This window comes from Anabrus simplex, chromosome 5, assembly GCF_040414725.1.
Source record: "Anabrus simplex isolate iqAnaSimp1 chromosome 5, ASM4041472v1, whole genome shotgun sequence".
Classification (NCBI taxonomy): Eukaryota; Metazoa; Arthropoda; class Insecta; order Orthoptera; family Tettigoniidae; genus Anabrus; species Anabrus simplex.
In genome coordinates this window covers 266,726,693-266,742,945 of record NC_090269.1, presented here as the reverse complement: position 1 = coordinate 266,742,945, position 16,253 = coordinate 266,726,693, and the positions used below count along the sequence as shown (strand labels likewise).

The 16,253-nt window shown below is 37.4% G+C and overlaps 1 protein-coding gene across 1 annotated transcript in view; it reads left to right on the top strand.

The window, feature by feature from the left end:
- The window catches only part of LOC136874827 (protein KRI1 homolog), a 170,163-nt gene that overhangs the window by 49,308 nt on the left and 104,602 nt on the right, over positions 1-16,253 (top strand). The gene's annotated exons all lie outside the window — the stretch shown is intronic.

Sequence of the window (16,253 nt, the reverse complement as noted above, 5' to 3'; positions counted from 1 at the left end):
GTTTGGAATATCTTTTAAACATAAAGAAACACGTCTTCTATTTTTTGGGGGGGGGGTGTAAATAAACTTAACGTCGGTGGGGTGTAAAAGGAGGTGAGATCAATTGATTTTACTGTTCATAATGTACTTAAGGAGCCTCCGTTGCTCAGGCGGCAGCGCGCCGGCCTCTCGCAGCTGGGTTCCGTGGTTCAAATCCCGGTCACTCCATGTGACATTCGTGCTGGACAAAACGGAGGCGGGACAGGTTTTTCTCCGGATACTTCGATTTTCTCTCTCATCATTCATTCCAGCAACACTGTCCAATATTTCATTTCATTTGTCATTCAACGATCATTGCCCCAGAGGTGTGCTTCGGCAGCCGGCACAATTCCTATTGTTGCTGCTAGATGGGGCTTTATTCATTCCATTCCTGACCCTGTCGAATGACTGGAAACAGGCTATATAGTTTCGATGTACTTATTCTGATCATAAACCGATCATTTTTAATCTTTCCTGGGCTGGTTTTCAACAGCCATCTTTTCCTTCGGAGAACGTTCTTAGATTACAGTAGATCCTCTTGGCATGTAAATAAAAATTTAAACACATTTGAAATAAACGATAGGAATAAGATGGACCGTCAAATTGTTCACTTCTATAATAAGGTCAACAATGCACGGAAGTATGTCATTGGTATCGCCAGAAATCCCGCACACTTGCCTACGCGCGACGATGGTGCTGGTCACATTGTAACAATGACACTGGCAGCAGATGTAATTTACCGCTAAGTAGCGACCTTGCAGCTTGCTGTGGGGTTCAGAACATCTTTTAATAATAATAATAATAATAATAATAATAATAATAATAATAATAATAATAATAATGTTCTGGACCGTTGTCAAATGTGCGGACCCCCCTGGAAAATGGTCCTGGACGGGTAATGACTAAGAATGCAGTCCGGCAGCGGGTTCAGTACCGCCAAGGCACCTAAGACGACACCACGCCGGATCTCCTGAAGGATTTGATCCATATTAAAAACGCTTATAGGGAAAGATGGCAAAGATTTAGGGACCCAACTGACGGGGTGGAATATCTGGACCTAGCCCGGGAAGTACGAAATCGATTGCTGGAAATAAAGATTGAAAAATGTGAGGAAACATACCGTAATCTATTAGAAAACGAGTCAGATCGCGAATTTTGGCGGATTCTCGCAGAAAACGAGTCAGATCGCGAATTTCGGCGGATTATATATCTAAAACAATTAGCATTCAATTATAAATTTCAGTATAATACCGTAGCGAAGCACGGGTATCTTGCTAGTCTATATATATATAAAATAGCTTGTCCTGACTGACTGACTGATTCATCATCGCCGAGCCAAAACTACTGGACATAATGAAATGAAATTTTGGAGATACATTCATATTAAGATGTAGGTGCTCGCTAAGAGAGGATTTTTGGATATTCCGTTGCTAAGGGGGTGAAAAGGGGGGGTGAAGTTTTAAAATGAGTGCACCTATATCTCAAAACTTTCAAAGTTTACAAATGTGAAAATTGGTATTTGGAATCTTCTTTGAAAATAAGGAAACACGTATTTTTTTGTTTTCAGAAAATCCCAATAGGAGGGGTGAAAAAGGTTGAAAATGGGGGAAAATGTGTTGAATACCTTTAATCAGGATACCGGTACTTATATCTCAGAAACTGAAGATATTACAGACCTGAAAATTGGTACTTTTGATCTCTTTTAAAAATAAAGAAACACGTATTTTTTTGTTTTTGGAAAATCTAATTAATGGGAGGGTGAAAAGGGGGTGAATTTTTAAAATTAGTGAATCTATATCTCCAAACTTTTAAAGTTTGCAGATGTAAAAATTGGTATTTAGAATCTTCATTAAAAATAAAGAAACACGTATTTTTTTGTTTTCGGAAAATCGCAATAGGAGGTGTGAAAAGGGGTAAAAAAAGGGGTTGAATGCCTTTAATGAGGCTACTTATATCTCAGAAACTGAAGATATTATAGACCTGAAAATTGGTGTTTGGGATCTCCTTTAAAAATAAAGAAACACGTATTTTTTTGTTTCTGGAAAACCCAATTAAGGGTTGTAAAAAAGGGGTAATATTTTAAAATGAGTGTATCTATATCTCAAAACTTTTAAAGATTATAGGTGTAAAAATAGGTATTTAGAATCTCCATTAAAGATAAAGAAACACGTATATTTTGTTTTCGGAAAATCCTAATAGGAAGGGTGGAAAAGGTTGAAAAAGGGGTCGAATGCATTTCATGAGTCTACTTATATTTCAGAACCTGAAGATATTACAGACCTGAAAATTGATGTTTGGGATCTCCTTTAAAAATAAATAAACACGTATTTTTTGTTTGTGGAAAATACAATTAATGGGGGGGTGAAAAGGGGGTGATTTTTTAAAATGAGTGTATCTATATCTCAAAACTTTTTAAGTTTATAGATGTAAAAATTGGTATTTAGAATCTCCTTTAAAAATAAAGAAACACGTATTCTTTTGTTTTCGGAAAATCCCAATAGGAAGGGTGTAAAAGGGTGAATAATGGGTTGAATGCCTTTCATGAGGATAGTTATATTTCAGAACCTGAAGATATTACAGACCTGAAAATTGGTATTTTGGATCTACTTTAAAAGTAAAGAAACAGGTATTTTTTCGTTTTTGGAAAATCCAAATATTGGGGGGTGAAAACGGGGGTGAATTTTTTAAAATGAGTGTGTCTACATCTTAAAACTTTAAATTTACAGATGTAAAAATTGGTGGTTAGAATCTCCTCTAAAAATAAAGGAACACGTATTTTTTTGTTTCCAGTAAGTCCTAATAGAAGGGGTGTAAAAGGGTGAAAAATGGATTGAATGCCTTTAATGAGGATACACATATCTCAGAAACGAAAGATATTACAGAACTGATAATTCGCATATGGGATCTCCTTTAAAAATAAAGAAACACGTATTTTTTAGATTTTGGTAAAGCCAATTAATGGCGGTTAAACAGGAGTGACAAATTGGGGTGAATGTTTTGAAAGACTATATCTACAGAATATCTTGGAATCGTAAAATGTTACAGACATAAAAAGTGGGTGCAAATCTCCTGTAAATGTAAAGAAATATAGGTTATTTGTTTTTGGAAACTCTACTTAAGGGGAACCCAAAAGTGGTGAAATTTTAAAATGAGAATTTTTACGGATATCTAAAAAACTTAACATGTTACAGAAGTGAAAAATGGTATTTTTTAATCTCTATTAAACATAAAGAAAAGTGTATTTTTAGTTTTCGGAAATACCACTTGGGTGGAGGCCGGGGGGGGGGGGTAAAAGTGACTGAAAATGGTGATGAATTCTTTTAATTAGGCTACTGATATCTCAAAAATGAAGATGTTACAGACGTGAAATTTGATATTTGCAATCTGCTTTAAAAGTAAAGAAACACGTATTCTCGGAAAATCCAATGAAGGGGGGGGGGGGTGAAAGAATTGAAACATTAGTTGACTTAATTGTATGAGAATACATACATCTAATACTAAAGTTGTTACAGACGTGAAAATTCGTATTTGGATCTCCTTTAAAAACAAAGAAAAAGGCGTTTTGGTGGGGAAACCATCTTGGAGGGCGGGAGTGTAAAGGAGTTGAATTCCTTTCATGAGGACACATCAATCTTGAACTGAAGAAGTTAGAGTCGTGATAATTGGTATTTAGAAGATCCTTTACTATTAAAGAAACAAGTATTTTTTGCGGGAAAATTCATTTAGGGGGAGGAGAGATTATTGTGAAATGAAGTGAAAAACGTAAATTATTTTTATGTGGATACTTATATCTCAAAACTGAAGGTAATAGACGTGAACATTGGTGTTTGGAATCTCCCTTAAACATAAAGAAACAAGCATCCTTTTAATTCTTTTTTGGGGGGGGGGGGGTGGCTGTAAATAAACTTAACGGCGGTGGGGTGTAGAAGGAGGTGAGACCAATTGATTCTACTGTTATTAATGTACTTATAAGGATCCTCCGTTGCTCAGGCGGCAGCGCGCCGGCCTCTCATAGCTGGGTTCCGTGGTTCAAATCCCGGTCACTCCATGTGGCATTCGTCCTGGACAAAACGGAGGCGGGACAGGTTTTTCTCCGGATACTCCGGTTTTCCCTGTCATCAGCCATTCCAGCAACACATAATAATAATAATAATAATATTCCGGACCGTCGTCAAATTGCGGACCGCGATGGAAACGGCTCCTGGACGGGTAATGACTAAGAATGCAGTCCGGTCGCGGGTTCAGTGCCGCAAGGCACCCAGTATGACAGCACGCTGGATCTCCTGAAGGATTATATCCGTATTAAAAATATTATAGGAAAAGGTGGCAAAGATTTACGGACCCAACTGACCTGGAGGAATACCTGAGCCTAACCCGGGAAGTACGAAATCGATTGCTGGAAAGGAAGATTTAAAAATGGGAGGAAACGTGCCGTAAAATAATAGATCGGGAATTTTGGTGGATTCTCGCAGAGAACGAGTCAGATCGCGAATTTCGGCGGATTATATATCTAAAACAATAAGCATTCAATTATAATTTCAGTATAATACCGTAGCGAAGCACGGGTATCTTGCTAGTTATTTATAGGTTAAAAAAAAAAATCTCAATGAGCTATCTGACTCATAAATGATTTTAAGCAATTAAATTATCAGATCCATTCATGACAACATCCATTCCTTCAAAATTAAAATTTAAATTCTTTAAGTAACTGAAATAAATTATGGTGTCAAGATTTTACAAAAAAAATATTTAATTACGTTGTTCCTCGTGAATAACCTTACATTACATCGTCTCATTCATCAAAAATGAGATCCATTGAACTAGACTTAAAAATGTACTCGGAAGAAACATTAGTTAAAGATGTCTCTATCAGACTTATTTCCATCAAATTGTACTCACACAATAATTATTTCCACGAAACTTCCTTCAATGTTTGACTGAACAACACGTGAAGTTAACTTTTAATATCTGACGCCTTGAAAAAAAATTAACATTACAAGCTTTACAATAACAGTGAACTTTGTCCAGACGCATGAAATAATCCCTCCTTATTCATTGATGTTGGATACTTTGACCTTATCTCAACTTAATTTTAAAATAAAATTTACTAAATATTTAACTTCCGATAAATCAAATCAATTCAAACAACGGTGTTGATAACCAGGGCCCAACATGGTGAACATGTGGCCAGGTCAAAACCACATTTCAAAAAAAAATATCACAAGTCACTGAAATTGCTACAACACACACACACAGCATTCATACAAAGTCACATGAGAATTATTTACATTATTTACAACGAATTCTAGACTTTGAATTTTATATTTTGATTTTTATCCTAGGCACATGAAATATCGCGATGACAGCATCGGTTAAAAATCCATTTACGACTCTCAGAAATGTGATGAAAACTGAGTGATCACTTAGTCAAAGATGGTGAAAATTTCACAACGTTGGTCATAATAACATCAGCCATTGATATCTGGAAGAATTGTCGTCTACAGATACGCACATAGTACAGGTCAAACATTAGCATTCGCATTCATGGTTCATGAGTCACAATATTATTATTACTTAAATCTACATTTATCAATCAACACATGCTCCACATTTGAAGAGATTACGTTCACCAAACATGTACTCTTCAAATAAAATTCAATAAATGAATTCAATAATTCAATAAATACAGTAAACAATCTGTCGGTATTCTGCCATATTCCAGGCTCATATTCATCCTAATTGAGCACATATTAACATCTTACAACAAGATCAAGCAATATTTAAACTCATGACCCTTACTCATTCATTTAACCCAAGCTGGAAATATTATTATTATTATTATTATTATTATTAGATGTGCTAGATATTAAATTTACGTAAGCCAGAGTTCGACAATAAGCCAGATGACATTATCACGCGTGAAATCCAACAAGAAGAAAATTTACATTGAAATCCGACGCAACAAACATGCCGTAAATCAGTCCCACATGGATTCCACATTGAACATATTTTCAAAATTAAATTCTTCCTTATCGATGAGGACAAAAATTTTTAAATAACACTGGACTACTATGGGACATTTAGAGTAATCACGGAAGACACGCGCACATCCTAGCTACTCTAATAGAATCCAATAATCACTCACACACAACGTGACAACACTACCATTTCCCATGTGAAAGAAGGATGAAAATATTAACTACTTTTGCAAATCTAAAAGAAATACTACCACTAATGAATAAGTAAGCTTTATTTCTACAAAGATGAACAGATAAAACATTAGAATAGGGTACTTAAATGTATGATGAAACTGGATCTCTGCCAATGATCTGGAATTACTGGATCACATGTTGTTAGTTATCTGCTTCCGTCGTTATCTCCCCATGTTAGATGTCGCCTACATTTTAGTACACCATCGCAGCAGCAAAGTCCAATGCTGAAATACTGTAGGTTTCCTCTTCAGATCCTTGAAACATCTTGACGAATTCCAATAACCACGTGGCGATCCTCTTCTTTCTTCTAGTGCGGTGAAGGCTGAAATTGACACACATTTTTAGGAGATATTCCACACACAAATACGTTGAGTTTTAGAGATGAACAACACGTAACTTAGCCTGCGAAAATCTGCCGGACTCGTTGATTATTGTACTATAAGAGAGTAGTTGATTTTGTAATGCCGTCAAGTAGAAATATTGTAGAGTCCAGTGACAGAGTGCCTGCATCGAAAAATCCCAGAAGAATGTACGTAAGAGCAAGTAAGTCAAGGCAAATAATTAAGTAAGTAAGAGAGCGTTTCTTCTGAAAACTTGAGTATTTAAGCATTTCTCAGGGTGGGTGTGTCTCAATATCGACTTACACCTGATAGGTCATTACAATTCTCGAAAGTACTCACTCAAAGATTCTGACACGCGTAATTCACCTTGCGGTGGCCTTGGACGTTCCCAGTGGGTCATGTGACACAACTGACTGGTCGATCAGAAAATCAGTACTTCGCTCTTGGCTGGTGAGAACCAGTTCCGTGCATGCGAACACGTCTTTTTAACCCAGGGCTGGAAATATATCACCCGTGCTAATGAAATAATAGCCTCTTACTTGAATACACAATAAAATGTTTACTGTAGGCCAAATTTGAAGGGGAGTTCATCTCCCTTGGTTGGAATGATTGTCTCCTGTTGTATCTGATAAGTCATCTCAGCACGTATCCTCCTATTGTCAACTTCAAGAGCAGCACCTAACAAGCAAAGTTGTCCCAATACGGTGGTCTGCAGATCCTGACATTCTCTGCATATCTCCTCCGGCATATTCACCTGCATTCATACATGACGGTGTGCTGGATCCTCACTTTTATCCCATGATGCATCTTCTTTGATAACGTTAATCTGACCAGTTGTTGCCTACTTAGGAAAATAGTAACTCCTTAAATTAGCGGTGTTGTGGGTGCCTTCGTAAGTCTTGTCTAAGCTCTGAATTCTATATGCATTGTTTCCAAGGACTTTAATGATATTATATTATTTGAAGGGGACATATGCAAGATTTTTTTTTTTCATGTTTTTTTATTTTCTTTGTCTCAAAAGGTTAGGGGAGGTCTAAAGGCTGTTGCTAGCCTGCTGCAGCCCTTGTATGGCAGACACTCCATCAAGCAGTGGCATATGCTGGGATCAAGACGTGGACTACCACTAGATTTATGTTATCCCTTTTCGATAGTTGGTTTAGTGAACGTCAAGCCTTAAGCATTTTGAGCTGCAGCCAACGGAGAAGCCCACTGTGTTGTCAAGGCTGCTTCACAAGCTACTGCCCTGGCCTCTGCCACTGCCAATACTAATCACCTGATCAGTAGAGCCCTGCGTGGATGCGAACAACATCTCATTCTGGGTAGGCGAAACAGATGAACGTGATGCAGAATTACACTTAAGCAAGGGAATTTTAGAGTTACTAGCAAATTTGAAAGTGCACGACTTGCTCTGAATGTCGAGCACTAGACCAGTAGAAGACATGAAGTCTGCTCCTAATATTATGGGACAAGACAAGCGCTTAGCCACAAACAATTTAACTTTCGAAGTTAATTTAGAGATCTGAATTTTGGCAAATATAAACCCTAAAATTTCTAAGGGAGAGGAGTTAGCTGAAACGCATTGAACCGAAGACGAACAACAATCAGAAAATTTACAAACAGTCTTTAATTTAGAATACCAGTCAGCCGAAATAATAGAACAAACACTCCCAGAGTCTGATAGAGCGGTAACGGGCTCACTATTCAATTCCACTTTCAGAAAAGGTACAAGTGCGGGGGTCTCCACTGCAATCCTAAGGCATTCGTTAGGGCATTCAAATGCGGGATTAAAAGAACTTCTACCCTGTTCCGAGCTTTTGGTGGATGTAACCGGGGCTGAGCCTTGGGAAGATGAATTTGCCGACTCAGCCAATGCCACTAGTCACTTTCGATTATTCGAGTTGGTGGAGGTTGCACCAGAAGTTGAACAGGAGGGGGTGCTATTGGCATTAGGGCAATTCTTGGCGAGGTGATTAAAGGAGCCAAGGAGCCACACTTGGAACATCCTTGTGATGAACCTGCTCCATTCTTTGTCCGACTGGATTTAATCAAAGGGCACTTGTTACGCAGATGATCTGTCGACCCACAAGCATAGCATTTGCCGGTGGTGAAAGTTCGGCAAGGTTGAAGCCGAAAGTTGCTCAAAGACGGAGGGGGCTCCTCAGCGACTCGTAAGGTGTCGGCATACCTAACTCCTTCGGCTGAGACCGCCACAGCCTCTAATTCAGCAAAAGTTTGAGGACGCGACGCAAAACACAAGTACGACCTGTAGGGCGGGGAAATCCCTTCAACAATTGTCTGCACGATTTGATCTTCAGGGAAATGAAGAGCGAATACCCTGGTGTAGAACTTAATGTCCTGGATGAAGTCAACGAGATTTTAATCCAGTCGCTGTACTCTGTAATAGTACTTCTGTATTAGAGAGGACATTGCCCTAGCCGGAATGAAATTCGCCAGAAGGAGTGCATGGAAGTCTTCTATAGAAGATTGCTCATCTATGGCTCTGACTATTTTGTCCGAGAGGACACCTATGGAGTAAGGGTAAATAATTTGAAGAATTTGAGAAGGAGAAAGAGAAAACACTAGAGCATGATCTTGAAATTCAACTAAGAATCTTAAAAATGAAATGACATCATTAGTAGAATTAATCGAAAATTTAGAAATTCCCCTAAGCAACATAGCCAAAGAATGAGGCAAACTATTATACCTGGGTGACATAATAGGTAATGGCCTAGGGGGTGAAGAAGCTTCAGACACAGCGTTATTTAATAAGAATGGTGGAATGGCTGTACGACGATCAGGCTCATTTCCTAATGGGGCAGAAGTTTGTTGCGTTGATACAGATTTCCTGCTTTCTACACCCTTGGAGGAATCTTCCTCACTTACAATGTTTACCACAGAGGCCTGGTCGGTTTTGGGAGTAGCTGCCCCAGTCAACAATTGAAGAACTTTATTTGACATTTCAGACAGGTGTTCAACAAGATTACTAGCCTCCTTAGCATGGTCTTCTTTTAACTTGAGAGGCAATAGGTCCCTAACTCTATTGTAAAAGTGGAACAATCTTGCCTGTACTCTTTTGAGTTGGTTAGGAGATGGATTACTCACTTCAAAAAAACTACAGAAGCTAGCTCGGTGGTGTTGTCCGTGATAGTGGATAGAGCCTCATCAATATCCTTCTCTCCCAAAGTTGGGATACTAATAGGCAATTCTGGGGACTTCTTCAGTTTGGTTGTATCTGCCGCAACCGTGCCTCCAGATTGAACATTTCTAATAAGTAATTCGTAAATCAATTCCTCCTTGCACTAGTAGCTGGGATGAAGGACTTCGCAACGGCCAGACATGATGAAAGCAATTTACAAATTTAGAAAAGAAAAAAAATTCCAGCGACTGAGAAAATTTTTAGAGTTCGGTGTGTATTAAATGTTTAGCCATCAAAAGGGGCTTAATTGAGACCCATTCAACCACGCTCTGCTACCACTTGTTACGGAGTTACCCGTGGAACAGAAAGAGGTTAAAGAAGGTGCCGGGGGAGAATGAGTCTAACTACAATATTAAAGTTAATTTAAAACTTTAACAAAGGATATATTTCTTTAGAATTTCAAAAATCAACAAATAACAACGTAACAGAACCAAGTCAAGGAAAATACAATATAGTGAATTCCACAAGTCCTGGGCTTCAAGCCCCTTGCTTTACATTTCCTGAGCTTTCAACTCAAATTTACAAAGAGCACATTTTCACTCAAGGGCAGAAATTCCACTAATTCATGGAGCACTTGCTCCCAAAATCCAACCAGTTACAAAACGTAGTCACCTTAAACCAACATGATGGGGAGCTCGAGAGGGTACTCTCTATCCCCGATTTACAGTTAAAGATTTTATGAAGTTTTTACATTAGCTGGCAGAAAGTTACATTTTTAGGAAAACTAGGTTACGTAGTTAATGATTCGGACCTTTCCCTCAGGTTAAACTGCAGAGCTAGCAAGAAATAAAGATGTTATATGGCCATTACCTTGTCGGTGTACAGCTGCCTGATGAAAGAGGGGCCCGCCTCCTGCTTTGACACACACACTAGGTCAGATGACGATCAATTGGCCAAGAGACGTGAAAATCCACAGTTTATAAACCCTCGGGGAAAGTTTGAGATCATTCAAGATTAAACTAGCCAGCTAATCAAGGACCCTTAGAACCGAAGATCACTACGCTGCCTATTCAACGAAGGAGACAGACAATATTGATGGTGATGTTCCTTGAATAATCTTTTGTAGCGAATTTTGAGTTTTAGTAACCTGCTTGACAGTTGTCAACAGATGAAATGAGACCTCCCACTACTACTGAAGGTCCGGTATGCAGAGTATGGGGACACTTGGTACAATATCCATCATTAATTACAGATGAATTAAGTGACAATGGCTAGGCTTTGCTACCAACTCAGATCTAATAAGGGAATGTGCACTGCTTTTGTTTACAGTAAAGTGCTTGCACTTCACTGTGCCACATCAGAATATGTATTTTGGTTTTCAGTAAAGCATTGTGGCCAGTCTAGTTCATTTAAATTTGAAGTGTATTGCGTTATATTAAATATGTGTGCACGTTTTTCCTTCATGTCTTTACTTGAAAGAAAATGTGATGAGTAAAAACCCTGAGTATGAGCATGACACTGTAAGTTGTTCAAAAAATTTTCAGTAGGGGAGGGCTTCAGAGGGGGCCTAAATCATAAAACTCTATGTATCTCTCTTATGATTGATTTTACAGGAATGATGCTAATGACGAAATTGATTTTGAATGTTGTAAACTTGTTTAGCCTACTCTAACTTTTTTTACAATGCAGTAAAAAATAGGGGAATATCAATGGCAGTTGTCTGAAAAATTTAAGTCAGTGAACCAATAACTAACTCTATGGAAAGTTGCTATGGAAATCATATCTGCAATGTTGTTGCAACATATGGCTTTATTGGGAAGTAACTTCAATACAAAATTGATATCTCTAAACAGCAGTAATATACAAATAATAATAATAATAATAATAATAATAATATAATAATTTTGTGTGGCTATTTCTAGCCGAGTGCAGCCCTTGTAAGGCAGACCCTCCGATGAGGGTGGGCGGCATCTGCCATGCGTAGGTAACTGCGTGTTATTGTGGTGGAGGATAGTGTTATGTGTGGTATGTGAGTTGCAGGGATGTTGGGGACAGCACAAACACCCAGCCCCCGAGCCATTGGAATTAACCAATGAAGGTTAAAATCCCCGACCCGGCCGGGAATCGAACCCGGGACCCTCTGAACTGAAGGTCAGTACGCTGACCATCCAGCCAACGAGTCGGACAACAACAACAATAATAATAATAATAATAATAATAATAATAATAATAATAATAATAATGTTATTATTTCACCAAGATTATTATTATTATTATTATTATTATTATTATTATTATTATTATTATTATTATTATTATTATTATTATTATTATTATTATTATTTACATATTTTACGCCCACATTGGAGCACTTAAATCAATACATTTGTGTTAATTTCTTCTTTTTCTTCTCCCAGAACTTTCTCATCCTCTCCCACCTGGAAGCCCTTTGTGTGTCCGATATAATGTATTGTTTCTGTTCAACTGTTTTTAGTTTGAGACTTATGCTTTTGTTCTTCAAAATCCTCTTCTCTTTTCTGTCTTTGATTTGTTGTTGAGTTATACCCAATTGTTCCAAATCATCCTGAACTTCTTTGAACCAATTATTATTGATTTTATTTTTCAAAAATAATCAAATAGTTGTTTCAATATCCTGGTGTCTGGTAATCTTGATATGTGACAGAAAAAGGAAATTCTTCTTTTACGCATTGTAGACATTATTGATGCACATTCACGATAGACAATGTTGTTAGGCAACAATTTCCACTGTCCATCAACTTGGTGTTTTTTATTAATAATTATTCTAAGAATTCTTCTATCAGTTTTCTGTAATTTGTCTGTTGTAGATTTTACATTTAATTTGAATAAAGTTTCACTAGCGTACGTTGCCTCTGGTTTTACTATGGAATTATAGTGTTTCAGCTTAGCGTTTATCGAAAGAGATTTTTTTTTATTGGTTGGCCAGGTAAGTCTTTGTGCTTGTTTAAATTTAGTTGTTCTGTGTTCTATTGCTTCTTTTTCATTTTTGCTCCATGTTATTATTTCCCAAAGATGTTTGAATTTCTGAACAATTTTAATCTCTTTATTACTGTTCAGTTGAATAACTGGTAAATCAACTGTAAAAGTTGGCATCATTTTTGTTTTTTTTAAATGAAATTTATAATCCCATTTTTTATTTTTTTATTTATTTATTTATTTATTTTTTTGCTATAATTTCTAGTTGTTCAATTTGAAATTTAGCCTCTTCTATTGTATTTGCAAGTAATGCTAAATCCTCCACAAAAGCAAGGCAGTTGAATTTAGTATTTCTACCGATCTTGATAGTTGGTTGGCATTTCTTGTTCCATTCACACATAACCTTCTCCAATGCACAATTAAATAACAATGGTGTAAGTCCGTCTCCTTGTTGAAGTCCAATTCTTATAGTGAATGATTCTGATAATTCACCTCTAGGCTTTTTAATAATGATTCACGATGAATACTGTCATAGAGCACTCAACAAGTGTGTGGAGATTCTTACCCACTAAAAACCACACTCCCTTTTCCCACGACGTTTATCTCCACCCCGTGCACTGTGCACTGAAGTAGGTGTTTCAAGTCCATCGCTGATCCAGTAATTTTGCAGATGATACACTTTTCCGTTGGGTATATTTTGATTCTAGCTAGATGTATAGCTAAGCAGTCATGTCTTGTTTCTAATCTGAAGATCGCCACTGCTTCTTTCCTTGGCTTGCTTTTATTTTTGTCCCATAGGTCAGTTATTTTTTTCCATTTCTTCATTGTAGTAAGTCTGGTAGTTTCTTTCTTCCATTTTTCAAGGTCTTCTTTTTTTTTCTCTACTGCTTTTCTCACATCTGTGGGGTCGCGGGTGCGAACTGTGTCGCACATGTGGATTTGGCCTTGTTTTACGGCCGGATACCCTTCCTGACGCCAATCCTGTATGGAGGGATGTGATCACTATTGCGTATTTGTGTGGTGGTTTGTAGTGTAGTGTGTTGTCTGAATATGAAGAGGAAAGTATTGGGACAAACACAAACACCCAGTCCCCAGGCCAGAAGAATTAATCAGGGACGATTAAAATCTTCAAGCCAGCTGAGAATCGAACCCAGGACCCTCTGAACCGAAGGCCGGAACGCTGACCATTTAGCCAATGAGTTGGACATTTTCTCAAGGATTTTATTTGTTTTTAGGGGCTGCCTGGCCGAGGCGGTAAAGGCGTGTTCGGTTCGCCCGGAAGTACGTGGGTTTGAATCCCCGTCAAGACGTTGTAAAATTTAAGATTTCCACTTCCGGAGGTGCATGTGGCCCTGAGGTTCACTCAGCCTACACCAAAAATGATTACCAAGTTAATTCTTGGGGGCAAAGGCGGCCGGGTGTACAGCTAACCACTCTACCGCATCACGTGCCGAGGTTAACAGTGGTGGAAACCTTTACCTTCCACTCCTCCAAGGGCCTTCATGGCCTGTACAGAGGTGACTTTGCTTTGCTTTGCTTTTATTTGTGTTTATCTTCTTGATTGAGTTAGCTGCCAGAGTTTTGGTTCTCATGTCGGTACTAGTGCCATTTTTTGCTACTTGATCTGCCAGTTCATTGCCTTCTACTCCTACATGTGCGGGAATCCATTGTAAAGTGATGTTTCTCTTTAATTTTTTTTTAATTTTGTTAGTAGATGTTTAATGTTATGATTTCTTGATGACTGGGGTTTGGTTTTCGAGGATACTGCTTGTATGGCAGCTAGTGAATCTGTGAGTAGGACTGCTTTTTCGAATGAATTGACTCTATAAATCAGATTTTGTAGGGCAAGATAGATGGCTTCTATTTCTCCATCAATGTTGTTATGATATCTGCCTGTTGGAGCATATTGTGAGAATAATTGGCAGAAAACTCCAGCGCCTGCTCCTCTGTCATCTGTTTGTGAGCCGTCTGTGAAGACTCTTAACCACTGATCTTCAGAATTTTCTTTGTTTAGCATACTAAGTGCTGAGCTTCTCAGCATTACTGGCATGCCAACTCCTTTTTTGAGATTGACTGGCAGAGATAGGTTGGTTTGTATTGAGGTGTAGTCCAATAGGCTTATTGGATCAGGGGTGGTTTCAATTTCAGATGGTATACTTGGTGCTTTTAAAATATTTCTATTAGCGGTTATAGGTGTTTCTTGGGTTTTTAGTCATTCATTGAGTCTTATTCTGGATATCCATTTTAACTAAGTTTATTGCAGCTTGTTTTTTTATTTCTCTTTGTATTGGTGGGTTATTTGTATGCTTGTATTTTGAAATGCTTTGTACATACCTCTGTACTTTTTTAAATATTTAACCTGATACTTGGTTTTTATTACCAGCTGAAAGAGATCAAATGTAAAATAAAATAAAAAAATAAAAAAAAGAGTAATGAAACTGTACAAGGCCAGAGAGAGCCAAGAAACAAGTATGTTATGACAAACCACTGACAGGAAGAGGCTCCCAACCTACATATCTTAGAATCACAACAATGGCATGAGGAGTCGACAGAAATGAAATCATACACATCCTTAGTGATACTTCAGGAGTTTGAACATATCACACTAATAAATTCAAAGAAACAAACGAAAATTACCAGCTTTTTTTACAAGTTGCAAAGAATTAATCATGTTTGCAGTGTTGTGTTTGATATTTCTTTTTTATTTTGGTTTTTTAGAATGATAAAATGCCATGTAATGTTTTATAGTCAGGGATTGTTTCACCCTATTTTACTCTCTGTCGAGGAACCACTGAGAAACTTGGGATTGTTGTGAATTTAAAATTCAGGTATATACCATGAGAGATATTAATTCAAATTCGTGGATAATTCTATTTTTATTTTATTTTTCTTTGACCCTTCAGGTTTAAATTAACCAAGATTTGTTGTAATGGATATTTCTTTGAAAAATGATTGCATAAAAATTACCATCTTAAGACTATGATTCATGACAATTGTGTCAAGAGTTTATTTTAAACCTGAAAGTTTGACTTCCTAAAACTACAATACTCTTCATCTTTTAAAGCTGCTTCAAAGTTTGTGATACCTTAAAATAATATACATGAAGCAGAATTTCTAGAAAGACAGTACCAAATCATCTATCTTATGGTTCATCACTAATACTGTCAGTTCATTAGGACATAGTACAGTGCATTTATTACCTTCTACCATTGACATTGTTTTTGACTGTCTTGCTCCTTGGTTCAAGGGTCATTATAGTCGCCTTCAGTTCAGAAGGCTCCTGTTTTGATTCCCGGCTGAGCCAGAGATTTTAGCTGTGTCTGGTTTTCCTCTGGCTCAGAGGCTGTGTATTGGTGTTTGACTTAATGCTGGTCAAGAAGAAGGAAAAGAGAAGAATTGATAGTCTTAGACTTTTGAATTATAATTTTCAGTTTCAATTTCTTTTCTCTTGTGTCTTGCACAGTGTGTTTCAAAATTACCCTCTGCTTCTTTTGTATTGTCTCATATTACACATACCGAATGCTTCCCTCTTCTGTTTATATTACTGTTTGTTTTTTGTATAGCAATGATTTGTTCTAAATTCTTTCTGTG